Source organism: Ambystoma mexicanum, chromosome 7p (assembly GCF_040938575.1).
Source record: "Ambystoma mexicanum isolate Mex_15411 chromosome 7p, UKY_AmexF1_1, whole genome shotgun sequence".
Classification (NCBI taxonomy): Eukaryota; Metazoa; Chordata; class Amphibia; order Caudata; family Ambystomatidae; genus Ambystoma; species Ambystoma mexicanum.
In genome coordinates this window covers 820,885,388-820,907,827 of record NC_090939.1, presented here as the reverse complement: position 1 = coordinate 820,907,827, position 22,440 = coordinate 820,885,388, and positions in this window count along the sequence as shown.

Sequence of the window (22,440 nt, the reverse complement as noted above, 5' to 3'; positions counted from 1 at the left end):
TGCAGGCTCTCTCTCTCCACCCTAGCCATTCCCTTGCTGTGGCTACCATCTATCAGCCACCTGGTCAGATCTCCTCCTTCCTCTCTGAGTGGGAGGAACTCTCCTCTTCCCTCCTGGTCTCAACCTCTCAACTCCTTCTTGGAGACTTCAACATCCACCTGGATGCTTCCTGTCCTTCCACTGGACTCTTTTGTGACCTCTGTGACTCTCTCTATCAATCTGTTCTCCCCTCTGGTCCGACTCACTCTGCAGGGCACACACTGGATGTTCTGATCTCTTCAGACCTTCCCCTTTCGATCCCTCTCACCACACCTCTCTCCTGGAATGATCACTTTCTCCTTTCCTCCCATCTCACCCTCTCTACCCCACAGGCCAAGCCAACTCCAGCTCTGCCACCTACCTTCTCGGTTATCCAAACCAAGAAGCATGTGTCAGTTGAGGCTTTCGCCGCCACCTTCTCACCCACTACTCCTCCTCTGGCTGACTCACATCCTGACACAGCCCTTTGTTAGGCACGATTGTATGCAGTACCCTTTGGGTGCACTACAACAACCCTGAACTCCTGGCAATAGAAATCCAGCCTTTGGTATAAGTCTGTATTACACAGGTTGGTAGCGTGTTGAGCAGCAGGCTTATCTCAAGAGGGGTCACTGTGAGCTGTAGTGGAGTTACACAGAGATTCACAGTGACACATATTCAAATAAACACTTACACAAGGTTTCTTAAATAAACAATTATTAATTTATTTATCAGTCAGTTAGAATACGCCTTCTTCAGAAGGGAGCAATATAAAAGCAACACACAAATACACTTCAGAACTACACACTCCTAGTTTCTAAATCAGTAAAGACCCTTTTGCGGTGGCCCACAGTCACAACCTACACCCTCAGGTTACTTCAATGGCTAGGGTGTTGGGGACATTAAAATCTTACTGTAGCATTTAGAACATTCTTATGAATTGGTCAAAGGAAAAGGTTATTAGAACACACAAGAGAGCACAAATATTCTTAAGCAGGCTAATACTTTTGTTTCCCCTCAGCAGAGTAATTCAGTGTAACAGGTTAAGCCAAAGTCAATGGACCAATGTCTACATGAGCTGAAGCACTTGGTAGGTAAGTAGAAAAGTCTTTGCACAATGTTTTAGAAGTCTTTGAAGAAAAGAAGAATTAATGTAGGGCAACAAGCTGTTTAGACTTGTGAGTAGTAGAAGATGCAAGCAACTCTACAATAAGAAGTAAGTTCTCTCAGACTTTACAGTACCTTTAGAATGAAGAAAAAGTGCAGCAGATGACTCCTGTTCCTGTGCAGCTCTGCAGATCTCACTGTTCCTGGGCATCAGTCATGGGGACAAGAGGGAGGACGTCGGGGGGACTCCTGCACTGCAATGGGATGTTCACTGTTCGCAACCGGCAATCTTCAAACAAGTGGCACTTCGGTGTTTCAGCTCCTCGCGACTACCGCAAATAGCATCACTGCAGTTCCTGGCTGTCGAGATGGACTTCCCTTGCTGCTGGGGTCCTGAACTCTGTTAAGGAGGGGACAGGCTCGGCCAGTCCTGCTTCCTGGGGGTCCGGAGGATCTTCCTGGAGCTCTTGCCCAACTTAAAAGCAAGACACACAATCTGGTGTTCCTCTCCCTGGCTATTTGGTTTCCAGCAGCAACTCTGTGGAAATTCAACCAGCTCGAGAACATGTTGAGGTGGCTTAATTTGGAGTTGATTGGTCCCACCAGCTCAAGGGGAGAAGTCGTCCTTGCAGGGGTTTTCTGTCAATACGAATTTGGAGTTTCAGCACAGCAGCAGGGCTTCACTGGGCAAACCAACGGTCCAGGAGTTCCAGCAGGTTTCCTCTTCAAGTTCTTCTTCGATTCATTCATCCAGTGGTTCCAAGCTAAAAGCCTTGTCTTTTATTAAGGTTTCTCCCATTCATTCCAGCCTAGCTGTCAGACACCCAGCAGGGTGGCTGTCCTTGCCGGACAGTCAGCCGGCCAATCACCACAGAGTGCATTTGGGTCTCCTAGGAGACCAAGCACAGGGAATTTCGGGTACCTCCCTCACTTCCTGCCCCCGCCAGACATCCTGGAGCCAGAGGCAAAGCGAACAAAGGGATCAAACCTCGTTTGGCGTGCACAGTAAATCTCAAGAAGGACCTTTCCACAAAGAAATGGCAAAAAAAGAAGACTGGGCCATTTTGACAAAAATGGCACCATTGGGTGCTTTACTGCAGCTGCGAACACATCCCGCGGTAAATGCACACCACTGTAGTTAAAAGTAAACCACTGCCTCCGGCTGTTCACTTAGGAAAGGGTAACATAAAAATGTTACATGAGAAGCTAGACAAAAGGGATACTAGGTAACCACCTCCAGCACCCTATTGTAAGTCAATTTCACTTTACTGTTCAGTAGTTTATCCCAGAGAAGGCATTTAAACCTTTGGGAAATCTGGAAGACTTCCCTGTACCGCTGCACTGAAGGTTCTGTGTGACACAATGTACAAGATGATGCCTATGGAGTTTGTCAGGCTCCATAACCAAAAGAAACACAAAGTTCAGAAATCACATTAAAATACATGAGAGAGTGGGAAAAGGGTCTCATTCTCTCCAGGTTAAAAAAAATCAGTCCTCAAAATCCAGCAAAGTTGCTGGGGGTCTCTAAGGTGGAGGGAATTAGCACATTTCTGAGAATTCTCCCTAAAACTCATCCCCCTCATCCCCAGACTAAGGGACAGGAGGATTTAATCCCCCCTGGATGAATCTCCTTACACCAGTCGGTCATACTTTCTGGAGAGACCATCAGCATGTTGGTGATTACACCCTGACCTGTGTTCAATGGTAAAATCAAACCACTCTAGGCTGAGTGACCATCTTAACAATTTAGGATTTTCCCCCTTCATCTGCATTTACCATATCAAGGGCTGGTGGTCTGTTTGAATTACAGAAGTAGAACCACACAAGTATGGTTTAAACTTCTTCAAATACCACACAATGGGAAAACATTCACATTCTATTGTTGCCCCCCCTTGTTTCAGGTTCCTTCAGTTTCCTACTGATGAAGCAGATTGGGTGTTCCCTGCCTTTCTCATCCAGCTGACTCAGAACTGCACCTATACCTGTATTGGAAGTATCCGTCTGTACATTAAAGGATTGGTTGCAGTCAGGAGCTCTTAAGACTGGAGCTTGGCAAAGGGCTTTCTTAAGTCCTTCAAATACCCTAGTGCACTCCTCATTCCACCTGACCTTCTTGGGGGATTCGGGTGAGGAAATCACATTCAAGGGAGAAGCTATGGTCACATAGTTCTCAATTAAGTTCATTTAGTAACCTGTGAGACCTAGAAGGCCCTGACTTTGGTTTGAGTAGTAGGGGTGGCCCAGTCCTGTACAGCTTGTACTTTGCTAGGCAATGGCCTTATTTCACCTCCTCCTACCTCATGTCCAAGGTAGACCACTTTACTCTGACCAATTTGACATTTGCTTGCCATTATGGTCAGATTGGCCTGGTGAAGAGCCTGCAACACATGTCCTAAGTGGTCAATATGTTACTTCCAAGTAGGGCTGAACACTGCAATGTCATTCAAGTATGCCATGCAGAAGTCCTCCATCCCATTCAGAAAGTGATTCACCATCCTTTGGAATGTAGCAGGTGCATTCTTTAGTCCAAAAGGCATAACCTTAAACTGGTAGAAGCCTCCTGGGGTTGAAAATGCAGTTTTCTCCTTGGCATGGTCTGTCAGAGCTATTTGCCAATAGCCTGAGGTTAGTTCAAATGTACTGAGGTATTTGGCTGAACCAAGTCTATCCACCATCTCATCTGTCCTAGGTAAAGGATGGGCATCAGTCGTGGTGACTGCATTAAGAGCTCTATAGCCCACACAGAATCTCAACTCCTTGGATCCTGCTTTTGGCACTAGTACCACTGGACTAGACCGTGGACTGGTAGAGGGCTCTATTACCCCGAGATCAAGCATCTTTTTGACCTCTTCCTTTATGTGGGTTCTTATATTGTCTGACATCCTGTAACCTTTGCTTTTAACAGGTAACCAGTCTCCAATGAGAATCTCATGCTGGCCCCAAGGTGTCAAGCCTGGTGATAGTGAAAACCGAGGGGCAAACTGATTTAACAGAATCTTGCACTCCTCCTGTTGTTCCAGTGTCAGATCAGAAGAGAGATTGACTCCTTCTATCTTTCCATCTAAAGGTTGTCCCCTGATGAGGTCAGGTAGAGGTTCACTCTCTTCCTCCTGAGCAGAGGCTAGAAGCAAAGCTCCCCGTTCCGGTCTAGAGACATAGGCCTTTAGGTGGTTGCTGTGAAAGACAAGTGTGACAGCTTCTACAGAACTTATCTACATCAGAACCCATTTTAGGCCAGTAGAAATATAGAGAAATCCTTTCCTTGGTCTTCTTAAAACAGCTCTGAGTGTCTCAATGGCCTCTCCAGCTCACATGCAGCATCTATTCTTCCGTCGGTCAGCCTTCTCTGCATCTCCAGCCTTGTTGGTGGACCTTACGTTTAGGAGCCTTCACGTGGATGGAAACGTTTCCTCCTGCACTGCTCATCTTTGTATCACGGTTACCATCTTTAAATGTCCCACTCAATAAATGTTTGGAAAAATGACTAGTCTGCATGTTGTGCTTTGAGCACCTGTCATTGTGCACAAACTCCATTATTCTCCTCTTCATCTCAGTACCTGGGTGGTTATGGGAGTAATAGTCCATGACTGCCTTTGGGCTTTTAACTTCCAAATGGTTTTTCTCATGGATTTCACATACAGGTACATTTAAACCAAAAGGGGTTTTGTGTGAGTTGTGGGTGTTAGGGTGAAAGGTGGGGGGCCTGACAGAAATGACAAAAGGCCATCAAGAACTCGAGAATCAGAGGGTCTTCCTCATGGGGAAGGGGGATACATTGTGGCTCCTCCAGTGAAGTCATAACATCTCCCTGGTAGTTGTCTCCTCCCATGTCATCCTCCCTCATATTGCCGCCCGAGTCAGAAGCAGGTAGCGGCTGCTATCCCATGGCCACATCTGCGATGATTCCACTGGATTCATAACAGTAGTTTCTTTCACAAGGAAAGAGCTTCTGGTTTATGAACATTATTTATAGTTTTTCTTTTTCCTCCTGTACCTGTAATAATATGGGCTGAGACCAATGGATGAAGCGTCCATCTCCAAGAGAAACTATTTGTTGAAATTAGGCATCACTAGTACAGAGCTTTTGCAAAGTGTGTTGTTGAGACTGTCAAAGACTTATTGGGCTTGTATATCCTATCAGATTGTGTTAGGGTGACTCTTGACCAGCTTACTTGTTAAGGGTCTGGCTTTCTCCGAAGAATTCAGAATATATTTTCTATAATAGCCTACCAGGCCAATGAGGCCATGGGCATCCTTCTTCGTGACAGGTCCCGTTGCCTTTTGAACTGCCTCCACCATAACTTGTTGGGGTAATGCTTGACCATTTCCAACCAGCAATCCTAGGTATTTGACAAAAGATTGAGCTAGGTGGCACTAGGCTGTATTGGCAGTGAGATGACTTTCCACAGCTGGTCACACATAGCTGATAAATACTTGAGATGCTCTTCGCATGCTTAGAAGTATATGGCAATGTCGTTGAGGTATACATTGACAATGTTTGGCATGGCACGAAGACTCCGTCCATTAATCTCTGAAAAGTGACAGGGCATCCATGAAGATCAAATGGTAACTGGAATCTGCTTTCCATGGCCAAAAAAGCAATTCTTGGTTTCGCTTTTTCCTCCAGTGGCACCTTCCTGTAGCACTTTATCAGGTCTAGGGTGGAGATGACTCTTACCTTTCCAATGTCTCTATGAATTCATCCATCCGGGGCATTGCACAGGCATCAAAATGGGAGATTTCATTGAGACATCAATACACAATCTCCATGTATTGTCTGGCTTGGGAACAAGTTATATGGGTGAGGATCATTTGCTGTAGGACCTCTTGATCACCCTGAGGTCCAGCATAATTTTCCGTTCCTCTTTAATAATTTTCTTTTTTGCTTCCGGTAGCCGGTAAGGTTTTAGATGTATAACCTTCCCAGTGAGTGTCTAAATCTTTTGGACGACACCTTTCACACTCCTAGGCATCATGGAGAATATGTCTGGATATCTCCCCATTAATTTGGCTAATTCGTGATGGTTAGTGGTGGAGAGACAAACTGGTAATATGATCCCATGCACCTCAGTTGGTACCTGCATCTCTCAGGTGTTGGTAGGAGTTGGGTATTACTGTTTTCCCTTCATGTTTTTTATTTTGTTATGTGTTATAATTGAGATTGCTTATATTGATTTTCAGGGGTCCGAATTAAGATTTCATGCGCAGGAGTTAAAACTAGCTCCTGGGTATCGAACATCACCTAGTAGACAGCAGCTACCAATAGAGAACCAGGAGCTAGTACATAGCTTGGCGCAAATCTAACTTTTATGTGAGATGAAAACTTTGAATCCATTATATACAATTCGTTATGCTTTAAATGTCTTCTGGATTGCTTTAAAGGTTCTTGATACGTATTCCCAGATATAGAAAGCTAATGCAAACAAGGGATGTTTGTATAGCACCAGTTTGCCTCTGGAGCCAAAGGTAGCTCCTGGTACCTGTTTGTGTCAAGCTGACCAGACTCTTCTCGGCTAGGAGAAGGAGCTATATAGCTCCTCACAATTTCGACCCTGATTCACCCATGCCCAATGTATATTTTAGAACACTACAGGGCCACTAGCCATGGCTAGTGGTCACAGCCTTCAGCTGTATCTACTGTACTGTCAGTGGTGTAACACAAGATCTGGGGGCCCCCCTGCGAGCCATGCTGAGGGTCTCCCAAACTGTCATGCATGCTGGATGTGGTTCTACCTCTTACGCTCATAGAACAGCTAGACCGTTCTATTCCAAATGGCGGTTGTTCGATTCATTGCCGGGAAAACGACGTCTGCACTTTTCACGTTGCTAAATTCACGTGAATTCTGCTTCGTCACGTGAGCTACGGCATTACGTATATAAGTAGGGTGGAAACTTCACTCGCTACCTCTGATCGAATCATTTGGCGTTGTGTAGCTGAACCTCCGATCTGCGTCCTTGCAGTTTTCCTCAGCTGCTTCTTGGGCCTTCTATAGTGTGTTTTCCGCCACACGCTGATTCCTGGAGGTTTGTTCGCGTGTAATTCCACACGCGCACGTTGTCTTCAAACGCAGCTGTCCTGGGCTGCGTGTATCCTGTTAGCGTGCAAATCCACAAGCGCACGTTGTCTTCAAGCGCGGCTGGCCTGGGCTGCGTGAATCCTGTTCGCGTGTAATTCCACATGCGCACGTTGTCTTCAAACGCTGCTGTCCGGGGCTGCGTGTATCCTGTTAACGTGCAAATCCACAAGCGCATGTTGTCTTCAAGAGCGGCGGACCTGGACTGCGTGAATCCTGTTTGCGTGTAATTCCACACCGCATGTTGTCTTCAAACGCGGCTGTCCTGGACTGCGTGTATCCTGTCAGCGTGCAAATCCACAAGCGCACGTTGTCTTCAAGCGCGGCGGACCTTGGCTGCGTGAATCCTGTTCGTGTGTAATTCCACACGCGCACGCTGTCTTCAAGCGCGGTTGTTCAGGACTGTGTGTATCCTGTTCGCGTGCAAATCCACAAGCGCACGCTGTCTTCAAGCGCGGTTGTTCAGGACTGTGTGTATCCTGTTCACGTGCAAATCCACAAGCGCACGCTGTCTTCAAGCGCGGCTGGCCTGGACTGCGTGAATCCTGTTCGCGTGTAATTCCACACGCACACGTTGTCTTCAAGCGCTGCTGGCCTGGGCTGCGTGAATCCTGTTTGCGTGCAATTCCACAAGCGCACGCTGTCTTCAAGCGCGGCTGGCCTGGGCTGCGTGAATCCTGTTCGCGTGCAATTCCACACGCGCACACTATTTTCTTCGCGGCTGTTCAGAACCGCGTGTACTTTGTTTATTCCACAAAAGGGCGCTATTTCCGACTCCTGCATCTGTGATATTAACAGGTGGATTTATTCATTTCTATACTTTTCTCTACGTGGGAAGGAAGCTTTTCAAGGACTGTTGGAAGGTGACAGTGAACAGTACTTTGGACGCTATCCTGTGGTGCAGCAACCCGGTATCTAGCGTGAGCCTCGTGCCGTTCGGGATAAGTCTCCCTTACTAATCTTCCCTTCCTTGTCGTTTGTTCCAATTCCGGATTTTCCTCAAGAGACGTCTGCTGGATTCTTCTACACCAGTCATAAGGTCAGTGTGTGAATTAATGCCAAATATTGTTCTATCATAGAGAGTCGATTTGGGGCAGTTTCTTATGATACTTTATTTTGTTCTAGGCTGACTTCCTATACTTTACCCACGCCCTTTCCAGTGATCCATCTCTCTGCCTGTTTCATCAGTCAGAGAGTCGTATCATTTGGAAGGTCTAAACTTGACTTCACAACTATCAAATCGTGTGAACAGGGATCCGGAAGACCCTACCATATGTATCCTTTTGAGTACCGTATCCTTTTCAGTCAATACTTTGGTGCTTTATGACACAAACCCAACTCGGCAACAAATCACAGGTCGCGCCACACACTGGGCCAGCCTAGATGACCACGCTTGCGCAATACGCACAAAAGTGCTGCTGAAGGGGTATGCCGCACACTGCACCAGGAGAAATATATAAATATGTGTTTTAATGCAATATACAGCACAATTTCTGAGCAAAATTGGCTAAAAAGCCAGAGTTTCTGCTATTGTTTTGAAGGGTAACACCAATCCAATACATGCAAGTCACCAACAGTGCACATGAACATGAATGCTTTGCTATTAAAAATGCCATGCCACAATGAAGACATGTCCAACTGGCTGCACAATGTAGACCAGTGTAGACACGTAATAATATTACCGTAAAGCATGCCAGGCCACATTTAGACATACCTAGACGGGTTGCACCAAAATGCCAGTCGAAGCAATAAGACTCATCAAGAAGAGAGCACACATTCAAGCCTGCATATCATGAATACTAGGCTGATCACTCAATTCGTCGGAACCAGAACTGTCTTTATCCAGAACCCACTCCTCCTCACCTGATTCTTCTGTGGACTCCTCGCGTCTTCGCCCCTTTTTTCTTGTAGACTTCTTTTTTGAGAAGAGATATGGTCTTCCGCGGTTAGAAGCCACCCTGTTCCCCCTCGTAACACCAGGGAAACAAGGCACTCCCTTCCCGCAGAAGCCGTAAGAGAGGAAAAAAGCATATGCTGAAAAAAACCTCTTTTATGTGTTTAGATCTTGTTGCGGTGTAAGGATAGCCAGACAAGGTTCTTTTCCAGATAACTGGTAGATTCCAAAGGAGAGGTAGTTCCGGGTTGCAGAGGATCGCAGAGACCCCTGACGATCACGTGAATGCTGAGCTGGGCAAGGGGGAAGCGGTAAGAATGGAATGCCGGGTAAGCGGCGGCAGACCGGGAAGAGGAAGAATGGCAGCGTAGACCGAAAGGAAAGAAGGAGGAAAAGGAAACTAGGAAGTAAGAAGAGAAAAGGGAGGAAGGATAAATGGACCCGAAAGGGATGGGAAAAGAAACAGGTAAGCACAGAAGAAGGAGGGCCGAGAGCCAGAAAAAGAGGGCAGGACGAGGAGAGAGGGAACGGGGAGGACGGGGAAAAACTGGTAAGGCAAGGGAAAAAATAACAGAACGCTAAGAGGCGCGAAGACGAGAAACAAGGAACAGCCAAGAACCAAGGAGGGAAAGGACACCGAAAAGAGATTGGCAAAGAAAAAAGCAGAAAAGGAGGAGTACCAGAATGAGACCGGCAAGGCAGCAAGCAGGCAAGCTGGAAGCGAGCACACAAGCGAAACGGAGCATGAAAGCAAAAGTTGCAACGCGCCGAGCAGAACAAGGGGGCGTGGTTAAATAGCGAAACCAGGAAGAGGCCAGAAAAAGACTAGAGCGTAGCAACAGGAAATGAAAGGAAAAGGTGGAACAATTTAATGGTGGCTTTAATGGTGGCGGAGTTGCCATTGGCTTCCTAGACGCCAAGGGAATCTCCTTGCAAACGGCATGACCGTATGTCCCCTCCTATAGGGCCCCCCCCCCCCCGGCTTGCCAGGGTGAAGTCTATGAAATATCCGCACCAGACGAGGGGAATGGACATGAGAAACAGGTTCCCAAGAATCATCCGAATGCGGGTAACCTTTCCAATGTATGAGATACTCCAGTCTGCCTCCCTTATATCTGGAGTCTCGGATCGCTGCAACTTCATATTCGTCAGGTGGTAAGTCTTTGGGTTTCTGATCTTTCGGTATTCTTCGCTTGTAGGTATCTTCCTGATATTCTTTCAAAAGGGAGGAATGAAAGACCGGATGTATTCGCTTCATGAAGTCGGGCAACAGAAGTCGATAGGCCACTGGGTTGGTTTATCCTTTCCAGGATGGTATAAGGACCCAGGTAGCGTGGAGTAAGTTTGGAAGGATGCAACCAGCAAGGGAGGTACTTCGTAGAAAGCCAGACTTGGGTGCCCTTTTGCCATTGGGGAGGAGGAAGGCGCCGTGGATTGCTGAAAGAACTATACCGGATTTTGCTGGCTGGCAGACTTGCATAAGCAGTCTTATGTGCCTCAGAAATACTGGCAAGCAAGGCGTCGACAGAAGGTATATCCGCTAGAGGAAAGGTTCTGATTGGTAAGAAACAGGGATGAAAGCCATAAGTACAAAAGAAAGGACTTAGTTTGGTGGCACTATGAGTGGAGTTGTTGTAAGCAAACTCGGCTGTTGGTAGTAGAGCCACCCAATTGTCTTGTTGAGAATTGGTAAAGCAACAAAGATATTGTTCCAGTAAGGCGTTTATCCGTTCTGTCTGACCATTCGTCTGCGGATGGAACCCTGAGGACATAGCTTTCAATTCCGAGCCTCTTACAGAGCTCTTTCCAGAAACGGGAGGTATACTGTGAACCTTTGTCAGAAATGATCTTGTCTGGAATTCCATGTAACCGGAATATTTCCTTGGCAAAAACAGAAGACATCTCTGCTGCTGTTGGCAGACCTGCCCAGGGGGTAAAATGTGCCATTTTGGAAAAACTGTCCACGGTTACCATGATGCAGGAGCAACCGTCCGAAGGAGGTAAGTCAACCACAAAATCAGTGGAGATTACTTTCCATGGTCTCCTAGGTGGTTCTTCTAGTTGTAGATATCCAACCGGTTTCTGAGTGCTGTATTTTGACCTGGAGCAAATTGGACAGGTCGACACATACTCATCTACTATCTTTTCCATTCCGGACCACCAAAAATGACGTCTGAGTAAATCCAGAGTGTTCTTAATACCTCGATGTCCTGCTACTGGGTCATCGTGACACGATTTCAAGTCCTGTAGATGGGAGGTGGAGTCTGGAAGAAATAGACGTCCTTTGCAAAGATATACGCCGTCCTGGAGGATGAGATCTTCTGAAGCCTTAACAGAAGGGGGTTTGTCTAAGTTGGCTGTGGCTTTGCGTACCCCTTCTAGAAAAGCATTTACCGTACATATCCCCTTCTTCTGAGGCAACATGCGGTTTAGATGTTGTTCGGACAGACATTCTGGAGAGGGTCTTCTGGATAATGCATCTGCAAGCAGGTTTTGGGTTCCAGGTAAGTAAGTAAGCACGAAGTCATACTGGGAAAAAAAATGGGCCCATCGGGCTTGTCGTGAATTAATACACTCCATATTTTGTATGACCTTTAGATTTTTGTGATCCGTGCGCAGTTCAAAGGGAAAAGCAGCCCCTTGTAAGAGATGCCGCCACTCTTCACATGCTACTTTCATCGCCATCAGCTCCTTCTCTATCACGGAATAGTTCCGTTGGATAGGTGTTAAAGTCTTAGACACATAGGCTACAGGATATTCAACCCCATCATGTTCTTGCAGCAATGCTGCTCCCAACGCTGCAGATGAAGCATTAGTCTCCACTACGAATGGGAGGCCTTGATCTGGTTGACGTAGCACTGGGGCAGAACAAAAGGCAGTTTTAAGTTGGTGAAAAGCGTCCTCTGCTTTGTTGGACCAAAGAAAGGGAGAAGAAGATTTCTTTAACAAACAGGTAATGGGCAATACCTTGTAGGAGAAATCAGAAATGAATTTGCGATAAAAATTGGCTAGCCCGAGGAATCTTTGGACTTCCTTTACCGAAGTCGGACTTGGCCACTGCAAGATGGCTTCTACCTTCTGAGGGTCCATTTGAATTCCCTCGGCAGACAAGATAAACCCAGGATAAGGAACCTTTGTTACCTGGAACACACACTTGTCTGGCTTAGCCTTTAGATGGGCATCTTTAAGTCTTTGGACAACCTGATGAAGATGTTGTGCATGTAATTCCGGAGATTTTGAGAACACTAGAATATCGTCAAAGTAGATGATAGTGCAGTTATGCAACAAGTCGGAAAAAGTACAGTCCATAAATCGCTGGAAAACTGATGGAGCGTTTACCAGGCCGAACAGCATCACCCTATACTCGTAGTGGCCGAAGGGGGTCCTAAAGGCAGTCTTCCATTCATCTCCAGAACGGATGCGTAGCAAATGGTAGGCTCTTCGTAGGTCGATCTTGGAGAAAACACTGGCCCCTTGTACGGCTTCTAATATATCCTTAATCAATGGCATCGGGTACCGATCTCTGATGGTGATGCTGTTCAGTCCTCGGTAGTCGATGCAGGGTCTTAGTTCTGTTGTATCTTTTTTGGGCACAAAAAACAAGGATGCCCCAGCAGGAGAACGTGAAGGTTGAATGAGTCCGTTTTGTGGATTGGAGTCAAGGTATTTCTTGAGGACTTCTTTTTCCTTAAGAGAAAGAGAGAACATTCGCCCAAACGGTACCAGGGCCTCTGGGACCAGATCAATGGCGCAGTCCTCAGGTCTGTGTGGAGGTAATTCTTGGACTTCTTGGTCTTGGAAAACTTCACTAAACTGAGCCAGGTCGATGGGAATGGTATGAATTCCCAAGGTATCAGATGCTGAAGAGGATTCAGTGATGGCTTGGACAGTGGCATAGCTGGTTTCCAGAAGACATTTCCGTAGACAGAAATCAGAAGAAAAAGACATCTGATTGGTTTTCCAGTTTATGGTAGGGTTGTGTTTGCGTAGCCATGATACCCCTAGTATAACTGGGAAGTGGGCAGCTCTTATAAGATCAAACTGGATTGTCTCTGTATGTTGTAACAACTTCATAGTCATGGGCGGGGTGGCATGGGTGATCAGACCAGAACTTAAGGGCTTGCCATCAACTCCTTCCACCTTCTGGTCTTCATCCTTCTCTAATCGTTCAATACCAGATTGATTAGCCCACATGATGTCCATGAAACATCCTGCTGCACCGCAGTCCAGTAATGCCAGGACATCATAAGTCCTTTGATGAAGAGTAAGCTGGACTGCCAGAACCATGAGACGAGTGTCCTCTGTGGATGAGATGGATGTTATTGACATTGAAACGTAGGGACCAGGAAATCCCTTTGGTAACTTGTCCCTACTAGTTCCGAGGTGGTGCGTTTCCCGACCGTCATGGAGGTACTTCTGGCCAGTCACGTAACAGGTGCTGGTTAGAACCACAATACAGACACAGATTATTGTCCTTTTTTCTCTTTCGTTCATCAGACGTAAGGGGCACCCGGGTGGTACCTATCTGCATGGGTTCATCCTTTGTTTGATGGGCAGAGGAGGCAGTGGGTAGACAAAGCTCGGAGGAAATAGGTGTGATTCGACCTCTTTGTTTTTCTGAACGTCTCTCGGAAAGACGGAAATCAAATTAAAGAACGGTGGACCACAATTCCGACAAAGTTGCTGGTCTGGGCACGCGTGCCAATTCGTCTTTCAATTCTTCTCTGAGACAACGATGTAAAATGGTGTATTGAGCTGCCTCTTGCCACCCGGTATCATCAGCGACCCTCTTAAAACGGGAAATGTAGGATAGCAAATCAGAGTTACCCTGACGGATGTCAAGCAACTGCTCGCTGGCTATCAAGGAGGTTTCTTGTCTCTCAAAGCTTCTTTAAATTGTGCAGTGAACCCACTATAGTCTTGCAGCAGTGGGCTAGCACTGGTAACCAGTGGGGTGGCCCATGCCAGTGCATGTCCAGTAAGGTTGGAGATAAGAAACCCTATGCAGGCATTATCGGAGGCATATGTCTGGGGTCTGAAGGTAAAATGTATAATGCATGCCTCCATGAATTCTTTGAACTTATGTGGAGAGCCATCGTATTTACCCGATGCCAAAGGCATAGGGGGTAATTCTGCACGTGCTCTTTCTTGGTTGTCAATACGTTGTTTTAGAACCACGTTCTCCGCCTTAACAGTTTGTAGTTCCTGTGTGAGATTGTGTACCGCAGTTAGCAACTCCTGTATCTGTTCAGCTGTTGCCATTGTAGGATCATTTGGGCTTTTCAATCTATCATGAATACTAGGCTGATCACTCAATTCGTCGGAACCAGAACTGTCTTTATCCAGAACCCACTCCTCCTCACCTGATTCTTCTGTGGACTCCTCGCGTCTTCGCCCCTTTTTTTTTCTTGTAGACTTCTTTTTTGAGAAGAGATATGGTCTGCCGCGGTTAGAAGCCACCCTGTTCCCCCTCGGAACACCAGGGAAACAAGGGACTCCCTTCCCGCAGAAGCCGTTAGAGAGGAAAAAAGCGTATGCTGAAAAAAACCCCCCTTATATGTTTAGATCTTGTTGCGGTGTAAGGATAGCCAGACAAGTTTCTTTTCCAGGTAACTGGTAGATTCTGAAGGAGAGGTAGTTCTGGGTTGCAGAGGATCGCAGAGACTGCTGAGGATCACGTGAATGCTGAGCCCGGCAAGGGGGAAGGGGTAAGAATGGAATGCCGGGTAAGCGGCGGCAGACCGGGAAGAGGAAGAATGGCAGCATAGACCGAAAGGATAGAAGGAGGAAAAGGAAACTAGGAAGTAAGAAGAGAAAACGGAGGAAAGATAAATGGACCCGAAAGGGATGAGAAAAGAAACAGGTAAGCACAGAAGACGGAGGGCCGAGAGCCAGAAAAAGAGGGCAGGACGAGGAGAGAGGGAACGGGGAGGACGGGGAAAAACTGGTAAGGCAAGGGAAAAAATAACGGAACGCTAAGAGGCGCGAAGACGAGAAACAAGGAACAGCCAAGAACCAAGGAGGGAAAGGACACCGAAAAGAGATCGGCAAAGAAAAAAGCAGAAAAGGAGGAGTACCGGAATGAGACCGGCAAGGCAGCAAGCAGGCAAGCTGGAAGCGAGCACACAAGCGAAACGGAGCGTGAAAGCAAAAGTTGCAACGCGCCGAGCAGAACAAGGGGGCGTTGTTAAATAGCGAAACCAGGAAGAGGCCAGAAAAAGACTAGAGCGTAGCAACAGGAAATGAAAGGAAAAGGTGGAACAATTTAATGGCGGCGGAGTTGCCATTGGCTTCCTAGAAGCCAAGGGAATCTCCTTGCAAACGGCATGACAGTATGCCCCCTCCTATGGGACCCTCCCCCGGCTTGCCAGGGTGAAGTCTATGAAATATCCGCACCAGACGAGGGGAATGGACATGAGAAACAGGTTCCCAAGAATCATCCGAATGCGGGTAACCTTTCCAATGTATGAGATACTCCAGTCTGCCTCCCTTACATCTGGAGTCTCGGATGGCTGCAACTTCATATTCGTCAGGTGGTAAGTCTTTGGGTTTCTGATCTTTCGGTATTCTTCGCTTGTAGGTATCTTCCTGATATTCTTTCAAAAGGGAGGAATGAAAGACCGGATGTATTCGCTTCATGAAGTCGGGCAACAGAAGTCGATAGGCAACTGGGTTGGTTTATCCTTTCCAGGATGGTATAAGGACCCAGATAGCGTGGAGTAAGTTTGGAAGGATGCAACCAGCGAGGGAGGTACTTCGTAGAAACCCAGACTTGGGTGCCCTTTTGCCATTGGGGAGAAGGAAGGCGCCGTGGATTGCTGAAAGAACTATACCGGATTTTGCTGGCTTGCAGACTTGCATAAGCAGTCTTATGTGCCTCAGAAATACCGGCAAGCAAAGCGTCGACAGAAGGTATATCCGCTGGAGGAAAGGTTCTGATTGGTAAGAAACAGGGATGAAAGCCATAAGTACAAAAGAAAGGACTTAGTTTGGTGGCACTATGAGTGGAGTTGTTGTAAGCAAACTCGGCTGTTGGTAGTAGAGCCACCCAATTGTCTTGTTGAGAATTGGTAAAGCAACAAAGATAGTGTTCCAGTAAGGCGTTTATCCGTTCTGTCTGACCATTCGTCTGCGGATGGAACCCTGAGGACATAGCTCTTTCAATACCGAGCCTCTTACAGAGCTCTTTCCAGAAACGGGAGGTATACTGTGAACCTCTGTCAGAAATGATCTTGTCTGGAATTCCATGTAACCGGAATATTTCCTTGGCAAAAACAGAAGACATCCCTGCTGCTGTTGGCAGACCTGCCAAGGGGGTAAAATGTGCCATTAAGGAAAAAACTGTCCACGGTTACCATGATGCAGGAGAAACCGTCCGAAGGAGGTAAGTCAACCACAAAATCAGTGGAGATTACTCTCCATGGTCTCCTAGGTGGTTCTTCTAGTTGTAGATATCTAACCGGTTTCTGAGTGCTGTATTTTGACCTGGAGCAGATTGGACAGGTCGACACATACTCATCTACTATCTTTTCCATTCCGGACCACCAAAAATGACGTCTGAGTAAATCCAGAGTGTTCTTAATACCTTGATGTCCTGCTACTTGGTCATCGTGACACCATTTCAAGACCTGTAGATGGGAGGTGGCGTCTGGAAGAAATAGACGTCCTTTGCAAAGATATACGCCATCCTGGAGGATGAGATCTTCTGAAGCCTTAACAGAAGGGGGTTTGTCTAAGTTGGCTGTGGCTTTGCGTACCCCTTCTAGAAAAGCATTTACCGTACTTATCACCTTCTTCTGAGGCAACATGAGGTTTAGATGTTGTTCGGACAGACATTCTGGAGAGAGTCTTCTGGATAATGCATCTGCAAGCAGGTTTTGGGTTCCAGGTAAGTAATTAAGCACAAAGTCATACTGGGAAAAAAATGAATTAATACACTCCATTTTTTGTATGACCTTTAGATTTTTGTGGTCCGTGCGCAGTTGAAAGGGAAAAGTAGCCCCTTGTAAGAGATGCCGCCACTCTTCACATGCTACTTTCATTGCGAGCAGCTCCTTCTCTATCACGGAATAGTTCCGTTGGCTAGGTGTTAAAGTCTTAGACACATAGGCTACAGGATATTCAACCCCATCATGTTCTTGTAGCAATGCTGCTCCCAACGCTGCAGATGAAGCATCAGTCTCCACTACGAATGGGAGGCCTTGATCTGGTTGACGTAGCACTGGGGCAGAACAAAAGGCAGTTTTAAGTTGGTGAAAAGCGTCCTCTGCTTTGTTGGACCAAAGAAAGGGAGAAGAAGATTTCTTTAACAAACAGGTAATGGGCAATACCTTGTAGGAGAAATCAGAAATGAATTTGCGATAAAAATTGGCTAGCCCAAGGAATCTTTGGACTTCCTTTACCGAAGTCGGACTTGGCCACTGCAAGATGGCTTCTACCTTCCGAGGGTCCATTTGAATTCCCTCGGCAGACAATATAAACCCAGGATAAGGAACCTTTGTTACCTGGAACACACACTTGTCTGGATTAGCCTTTAAATGGGCATCTTTAAGTCTTTGGACAACCTGATGAAGATGTTGTGCATGTAATTCCGGAGATTTTGAGAACACTAGAATATCGTCCAAGTAGATGATAGTGCAGTTATACAACAAGTCGGAAAACGTACGGTCCATAAATCGCTGGAAAACTGATGGAGCGTTTACCAGGCCGAACGGCATCACCCTATACTCGTAGTGGCCGAAGGGGGTCCTAAAGGCAGTCTTCCATTCATCTCCGGAACGGATGCGTATCAAATGGTAGGCTCTTCGTAGGTCGATCTTGGAGAAAACACCGGCGGCCCCTTGTACGGCTTCTAATATATCCTTAATCAATGGCATTGGGTACCGATCTCTGATGGTGATGCTGTTCAGACCTCGGTAGTCGATGCAGGGTCTTAGTTCCGTTGTATCTTTTTTGGGCACAAAAAACAAGGATGCCCCAGCAAGAGAACGTGAAGGTTGAATGAGTCCGTTTTGTAGATTGGAGTCAAGGTATTTCTTGAGGACTTCTTTTTCCTTAAGAGAAAGAGAGAACATTCGCCCAAACGGTACCAGGGCCTCTGGGACCAGATCAATGGCGCAGTCCTCAGGTCTGTGTGGAGGTAATTCTTGGACTTCTTGGTCTTGGAAAACTTCACTAAACTGAGCCAGGTCGATGGGAATGGTATGAATTCCCAAGGTATCAGATGCTGAAGAGGATTCAGTAATGGCTTGGACAGTGGCATAGCTGGTTTCCGGAAGACATTTCCTTAGACAGAAATCAGAAGAAAAAGACATCTGATTGGTTTTCAGTTTATGGTAGGGTTGTGTTTGCGTAGCCATGATACCCCTAGTATAACTGGGAAGTTGGCAGCTCTTATAAGATCAAACTGGATTGTCTCTGTATGTTGTAACAACTTCATAGTCATGGGCGGGATGGCATGGGTGATCAGACCAGAACTTAAGGGCTTGCCATCAACTCCTTCCACCTTCTGGTCTTCATCCTTCTCTAATCGTTCAATACCAGATTGATTAGCCCCCATGATGTCCGTGAAACATCCTGCTGCACCGCAGTCCAGTAATGCCAGGACATCATAAGTCCTTTGATGAAGGGTAAGCTGGACTGCCAGAACCATGAGATGAGTGTCCTCTGTGGATGAGATGGATGTTATTGACATTGAAACGTAGGGACCAGGAAATCCCCCTCGGTAACTTGTTCCTACTAGTTCCGAGGTGGGGCATTTCCCGACCGTCGTGGAGGTACTTCTGGGCAGTCACGTAACAGGTGCTGGTTAGAACCACAATACAGACACAGATTATTGTCCTTTCTTCTCTTTCGTTCATCAGATGTAAGGGGCACCCGGGTGGTACCTATCTGCATGGGTTCATCCTTGGTTTGATGGGCAGAGGAGGCAGCGGGTAGACAAAGCTCGGAGGAAATAGGTGTGATTCGACCTCTTCGTTTTTCTGAACGTCTCTCGGAAAGACGGAAATCCAATTGAAGAACGGTAGACCACAATTCCGACAAAGTTGCTGGTCTGGGCACGCGTGCCAATTCGTCTTTCAATTCTTCTCTGAGACCACGACGTAAAATGGTGTATGGAGCCGCCTCTTGCCACCCGGTATCAGCAGCGACCCTCTTAAAACGGGAAATGCAGGATAGCAAATCAGATTTACCCTGACGGATGTCAAGCAACTGCTCGCTGGCTATCAAGGCGGTTTCTTGTCTCTCAAAGGCTTATTTAAATTGTGCAGTGAACCCACTATAGTCTTGCAGCAGTGGGCTAGCACTGGTATCTAGTGGGGTGGCCCATGCCAGTGCATTTCCAGTAAGGTTAGAGATAAGAAACCCTATGCGGGCATTATCGGAGGCATATGTCTGGGGTCTGAAGGTAAAATGTATAATGCATGCCTCCATGAATTCTTTGAACATATGTGGAGAGCCATCGTATTTACCCGATGCCAAAGGCATAGGGGGTAATTCTGCACGTGCTCTTTCTTGGTTGTCAATACGTTGTTTCAGAACCACGTTCTCCGCCTTAACAGTTTGTAGTTCCTGTGTGGGATTGTGTACCGCAGTTAGCAACTACTGTATCTGTTCAGCTGTTGCCATTGTAGGATTATTTGGGCGTTGAAATCTATCATGAATTCTAGGCTGATCACTCAATTCGTCGGAACCAGAACTGTCTTTATCCAGAACCCACTCCTCCTCACCTGATTCTTCTGTGGACTCCTCGCGTCTTCGCCCCTTTTTTCTTGTAGACTTCTTTTTTGAGAAGAGATATGGTCTTCCGCGGTTAGAAGCCACCCTGTTCTCCCTCGTAACACCAGGGAAACAAGGGACTCCCTTCCCGCAGAAGCCGTAAGAGAGGAAAAAAGCATATGCTGAAAAAAACCTCTCTTATGTGTTTAGATCTTGTTGCGGTGTAAGGATAGCCAGACAAGGTTCTTTTCCAGGTAACTGGTAGATTCCGAAGGAGAGGTAGTTCCGGGTTGCAGAGGATCGCAGAGACCACTGAGGATCACGTGAATGCTGAGCCGGGAAAGGGGGAAGCGTTAAGAATGGAATGCGGGGCAAGCGGCGGCAGACCAGGACGAGGAAGAATGGTAGCGTAGACCGAAAGGAAAGAAGGAGGAAAAGGAAACTAGGAAGTAAGAAGAGAAAACGGAGGAAGGATAAATGGACCCGAAAGGGATGAGAAAAGAAACAGGTAAGCACAGAAGAAGGAGGGCCGAGAGCCGGAAAAAGAGGGCAGGAGGAGGAGAGAGGGAACGGGGAGGACAGGGAAAAACTGGTAAGGCAAGGGAAAAAATAACGGAACGCTAAGAGGCGCGAAGACGAGAAACAAGGAACAGCCAAGAACCAAGGAGGGAAAGGACACCGAAAAGAGATCGGCAAAGAAAGAAGCAGAAAGGGAGAAGTACCGGAATGAGACCGGCAAATCAGCAAGCAGGCAAGCTGGAAGCGATCACACAAGCGAAACGGTGCGTGAAAGCAAAAGTTGCAACGCGCCGAGCAGAACAAGGGGGCGTGGTTAAACAGCGAAACCAGGAAGAGGCCAGAAAAAGGCTAGAGCGTAGCAACAGGAAATGAAAGGAAAAGGTGGAACAATTTAATGGCAGTGGAGTTGCCATTGGCTTCCTAGACACCAAGGGAATCTCCTTGCAAATGGCATGACACTGCATCTCTGCGGCCTCTAACAACACAGCCAAACTCTTTCAAATCTGCAAGGAACTGGCCAATCCTTTTGCGGTCTCTACTGTTAAGTGACCTCAATTCAGCACTCCAACTAAGTCAATGCCGAGTCTGGGATGCCCAAGGGAAGCCCTTATTTATATATTTTTATGACAAGTCCATATATCTGGATGATAAACCCTTGTATAACGCCCCTCTCTTTGAATCCCCCTGACCTCACTGAGCCAAAAAGTAGGTTCGTTTTGCAAATTAAAAGATTTATTTTACAAATTAAATAATATATATATATATCACACTTTTATAAATACATTAATATTTGATAGCACACTTATGAATATGACAGTGATGAACAATGGATAATATTACACTAGCACACTTTTTAATTACTTAGGAGTTGGTATAGAGAGGATAAAGTAGCTGACAATGCTTTTATGGGTTCAAGGAAATGCAATGATGGAAAAGAATGCAGCACAGAAATAACTGAGATGGTTTCCACAAGAGATAATATGATCACTTTTTCTTTTGACAATTTCTCCCCCCCATGCAATATAAGGAGATGGAAGGAGAGCACACAATTTTCAGGAATACAATCAAATGCAATACCAATTCAGTTCCCCCTAGCAAGCTTTGAGCAACCGGTATGCTTTTAAAACACAGGCAAAAATACTTTAAATGTGATTTGCAAAGAAGTGAAAATATGCTAAAAATGATTTTAATTCCCTATAGGAGATTCAGGGTAGCTGACAGCTACTTAAGATTGGTTCAGGTCAACACTATCAGTGATTCATGAGGGATTATCAGGTTGAAAACAGATTTCAGCAGTTGCAAGCAAAAGACAGCGTTTTTTGACAGGTGGATACAGCACTGCTTTCTGTATTCTGGCACAGGGTTCTAGCCAGAATCAAACAGCTCGCCCAGCTGTTAAATAGTTTGGTTAGGTTGCTGGATTCTGAGGCCTTTGAAGGATTCAGCTAGTGGACTAGGCCTCTCTGCTTCAAGTTCTAGCTTGGTTCTGGATCTGGAGTCGTCCGTCTTTTTTGCTCATGGCGCTTCTGGCCCATCATGCTCGCACTGGTGGGTGGCAGGTCAGGCGACCATTTTGGTGTGCGCAAAACTGCGCGGTTTTCCTGGATTCTGGCGCAAATTTGGGCTTTTCAGCCATCTTGGATTTTCTAAGCCCACAGCACCAAATGTTGTAGCATAATAGTTCAAACGTGGGTCAAGACACCTGACACTACCTCTCCTTTTCCCTCAACAGGCCCCCTGTATGGCTATGGCCTCTCGTTTCTCCACTAAAACTCAGGACATCCTGTCCACTATCTCCTCTTCCTCTCCCCTTCCTCTCTCGGCTCCCCTTTGGCCATCTCTCCCGCTCCTCCTCCTTACACCTCTTTTTCTCTAACACCTGACGAGGTTTCTAGACAAGTCCCATCTATTGAAGTGTCATCGAAACAGGTACTTGCACGCTCCTCCAGAACCATCAAGGACCATATTGACACCCTTGCTCCAGCCTTGCCGATTTTGGTAATCATTCTTTTGCCACTGGAACCGTCCCCTCTCCCAAACTCTTGGAAAAGCTGGCCATCTCCCAGATTACTCTCCACACTGAATCTGTTGGTTGTCTCCATGACCATC